Consider the following 5,000-nt stretch of genomic DNA (forward strand, 5'->3'; position numbering starts at 1 on the left):
CTATGAATGTTATTCTTAATTTTAATTTCAATTTTATTTTATTAATAGCCCTCGTCTCTTCTCACATATTTTATACTCATTTTTTATAAGGTTCTTTCAAAAAAAAAACGAAACATGTAATGTAAGTTAATTAAAACACCTAATTTTTTTAAAAAGTGGCATTTTCATTTTTGTTGATCTTTAATATCTACTTACTCGTGTGGTACATTTACAAATCTTTTCAAATATATATGTGTGTGTGTGTGTGTGTATATATATATATATATATATATATATATATATATATGCAGCAAAAGAATTATATATATAAATATATATGTGTAATGAAACAATTGTAGTTGAGTATGTCGATTAATTAATAAATTAATTTGTATCCATTAGCTCCCTCTGTTTTCTAACTCGATAATATGTGTATATATATATACATATATATATATGTATATGTATGTATTTATTAGTGAATGTCTGTATACTCACACACTAACACATGTATATGTGTGTGTGCATATATATTTGTACATATGTATGTGTGCGTGTACATATGTACGTATATATATATATACACACACATATATATAGATATACATACATGTATACACGCATACATACATACATACATACATATATATGTGTGTGCGTGTGTGTGTGCGTGCGCGCACGTGTGCGTTTGCGAGTATGTTTCTAAGGAATATATATATATATATATATATATATATTGATTCCTAACTGTTTATGTAGCAACGGCACTCCTTGTCGAAGAAGTATCTGTCTTACATTTCCTTCTCCACCAAAATGTCAATACCCATCATCCTAGAAATTGTTATCTGATAAAATGCATTGGAATTATTCTAACAGAGAAGGAACAAAACCTTTGATCACTTTCACATTAACGTCCACAAATGTCAATCATTTAGCCTTTCAAAGGTATCATTATACGTCTTTTATGAAACATAAAATTTATACCGCTTTCTGTCTTCCACTTTTATATCAGTAATTGTACGCCGTTTGCTATGCACACGTCCATGAATATGTTTTCCTTTATTTTCAAGTATCTTTAACTTAGGCAATATCACGTCGAACTTCAAAGCTTGATTATTGAAGCGTACGAAATCCGAACACTTTAACTCTCATTCAAACCTCGTTATACAATATTAAAATCTGTTATTCAAAGCATCTGACACCGGATATCTATCCCATTTTGCACCACAACGATTGTCAAATTAACTTGCATTCCGACATCAACAAATCTAGATATCTAAATAGATGTCCTGCATGTATTTCCTAGTGCAACCACCACCTTTATCTCGCTCTGGTTCTCCTCTCAAATTCGAATCTATCAATCGAAGAATAGTCTCTTTTGAATTCATAAAAAGAAAGATAATTGTCATGATTAAACCTTGGAGCTTCTATATAGTCACTAAATCTGCTAAAAATAAAAACCAAATAACTACAAAACGTTTTCTACTATTTGAAAATAAATAAAATCATAGTGTAACTTAATCCTTTATATACAGAAAGACAATATGATTACGACTGGAACGTCTTTCATTGTAGATCTACTCAGTTGCCGCTGACCTGAGGACAAAACAATAAGAATGAAGATCTTCCTTAATACGCTTTTGACGAGTAACGTGACATTTATTAAAAACAATTTTTCTAATTCACAGAAGAAATGCAGCGTTCTGCTCACAAGAGTTGGTAAACGGAAACTTTACGAAATCTTTCCATTAATTAGTATCGCTTCTTGTATAGTAAACTAATTCTTTCTCCGTCTTTTCCTTTTGACGGATATTTGTCCTCATCTTGTTTGTTGTTAACATAACGTTTCGGTTTATATACCCTGCAGCCTTCAGCAGGTGTCTTGGGGAAATTTCGAAACTGGGTTCTCATTCCCTGTGGGATAAGGTTAAAATAATAGATAGAGAACACCACTGGAAAATACGAAAACTAAGAGAACCTCCTAAGCAGACCGAGTGCAGATATAAGTAGCATATGGGAACCGGTATTAAGGAAGGGTAGGAAAATATTAGATCTATAAGCCCTAAAATTCACTCCATAGCTGCCCATGGGTATATGGTGTAGTGGTTAAGAACGCGGACTACTAACCCCATGAAGGCTGGAAGGTATATCAACCGAAACGTTGTGTTGACAACAAAGATGAGGACAAATATCCGTCATAATTCCTCATCTCTTAAATATAGAACTGTAATTCTTTCTCATTGTTTCTTGAAGTCTTGTAAGTGAAATTGGTATCCGTAATTAGAGTTCCATTAGAGAAATTCACAGTGATGCAAGATTTGCTTCGTTTATTCCTGCAGATATTGATCTATTGATTTTCAGCTCCAGACTTTTCAAATACGCCAAGCTGAGAGTGTCAGTAAACGTCATCGTTACATCCCTTTTTTTCTCTACACCACGAAAAGCAAAAAGCGTAAAACACATATAAGCTGAGTCGAAATATATTCATACAATATTAATATATTTATTTCTTTATTGCCTACAAGGAGCTAAACATAGAGGGGACAAACAAGGACAGACAAAGGGATTAAATCGATTACATCGATCCCAGTGCGTAACTGGTACTTAATTTATCGACCCCGAAAGGATGAAAGGCAAAGTCAACCTCAGCGGAATTTGAACTCAGAGCTTAAAGACAGACGAAATACTGCTAAGCATTTCGCTCGGCGTGCTAACGGTTCTGCCAGCTCGCCGCCTTATACAATATAAATATATTGAGCAATTTATCTCACTCAACCAGGTCTTTCTTTCTATGACCAACATGATTTAATGTAGACTAAGGTTTCTTTTCAGAATCAGAGCTAAATTTTACTTCAAACAATGTACATGTAACGTTAAATCATCTATTCGCATTTAGAATGTGTATGTGGTCTCTAAAGAAAGTCATTTCACTGATTAAAACGGCCACGCGTATGGATAAATGGATTTGAAATTAGTTTCGGAATCATTTGTTTCCAGATCTGATTCTGTTGCATAGTACATTAAGTAAATATCATCTCCAGCTTCCATTTGTTTCAAGCCTTATGAGCGCAAATGGATAAACGAAAAATGTATAGAAGGCTTTGAATAGTAAACATTTTCTTTCTCTTGGTTTAACACTAGCGCCTGGCTATAAAGTGCCGTTAGCAGAATCCACTACAGCAGTTTATGAGTCGTAATACATTTCAGCTTTTTCAGACTGATATAAAACCAACATGAACGTTATATTTCCTACACTAAGCTATAAAACATTTTCTCTTACATGAAGTAGAACAAAACTGCGGTAACTGAACAACACAGCATTTTAATTTTAATATCTATGAATATCAAAACGGTTTAGCTGTATCTGTTGCAGAACATTTATAATCAATTTTGGTAGTATAGTTGCAGTGTTCATAGACAGTGTACTTGAAGTATTTACAAGGAGCAGATTGTCGTCATCCATTGCCAGTATCGTTTGGCTGTAGATTGGCCATTTTCAGTCCAATAAATTTGAAATGAATTTCCAGTATCATTCGATCGGTGAATAAATCGCATTACTGCCAATATTTATGCTCCTTTCATCTCCTGAGTTCAAATCACGTCATGTCCATTAATATATAGTACTAGTTGTTGCTGGTATCGCACTAGAACGATTCTGATAGTATAGATTTGAATGTGCAATCAAAGCTATTACAGCAGCTATTATACCCCAGGGGCGGACTGAGATTATTAAGGGCTCTCAGACATAACTGTTTACCGGGTCCCTTTAGTAGAGTTAACATGTAGAGTGCGGGCCTCTCAGAGCTCCGGGGCCCTCGGGCAGTGCCCCTGTTATACCCGGTCACATCCACAACCAAAATATCTTGCTTATCATACTTTTCCGGGGTTTGTAGGTCATAAATTCAGTAAGGTTTTACAGATATTTTTAGGAGTTATAGTTACATCGAAGAACTTTCTCCCATCATTCAGATAGGCGATGGTCGTTGGAATCGAGTGTACATCGGTTAAATATTTGGTCTTGTATTATGTGTTACAAACAATAATGAAATGGTTTCAATCTTGCGAACTCGCTATATTTCTTTCCTGGAGTTACAAGAGAAGATACATACTAATATCAAACAATACTAGGAAATTTGAAGTTCAAAAGAAGTGTAAACTAAACATAAAAATAACAACAACACCAATAAAATATTAGTAATAATAATATTAGTTTCAAATTTTGACGCAAGGTCAGCTATTTCGGAGGAGTGAGTAGAATTGATTTCATCGACCAATACCGAAAGTATGAAAGATAAAGTCGACTTGGCAGAATTTGAACTCAGAACATAAAGATGGACAAAATGCTGCTAAGCATTTTGCCCAGCGTGTTAATATATTCTGCCAGATCACCGCCTTAGCATCAATAATAACCCTTTCTACTATAGGTAAAAGACCTGGATTTTGTGGGGAGGGGGACAGTCGATCACATCGACCACAGTACTCAACAGATATCTAATTTATCAACCCCGAGAGGATGAAGGGCAAAGTTGACCGCGGCAGAATTTGAACTCAGAACGTTGCGGCCGACGAAATAAGTATTTGGCTAGGTGGGCTAATGACTCTGTGGAGGCGCAATGGCCCAGTGGTTAGGGCAGCGGACTCGCGGTCATAGGATCGCGGTTTCGATTCCCAGACCGGGCGTTATGAGTTTATTGAGCGAAAACATGACGCTCCGGCAGGGGATGGTGGCGAACCTTGCTGTACTCTTTCACCACAACTTTCTCTCACTCTTACTTCCTGTTTCTGTTGGGCCTGTAATTCAAAGGGTCAGCCTTGTCACACTGTGTCACGCTGAATATCCCCGAGAACTACGTTAAGGGTATACGTGTCAGTGGAGTGCTCAGCTGCTTGCACGTTAATTTCACGAGCAGGCTGTTCCGTTGATCGGATCAAGTGGAACCCTCGACGTCGTAAGCGACAGAGTGCCAACAACACCATATATAATATACACACACACATCTATCTATCTATCTAACTATAAT

This window comes from Octopus bimaculoides, chromosome 8 (genome assembly GCF_001194135.2).
Source record: "Octopus bimaculoides isolate UCB-OBI-ISO-001 chromosome 8, ASM119413v2, whole genome shotgun sequence".
In the NCBI taxonomy this organism is placed as follows: domain Eukaryota; kingdom Metazoa; phylum Mollusca; class Cephalopoda; order Octopoda; family Octopodidae; genus Octopus; species Octopus bimaculoides.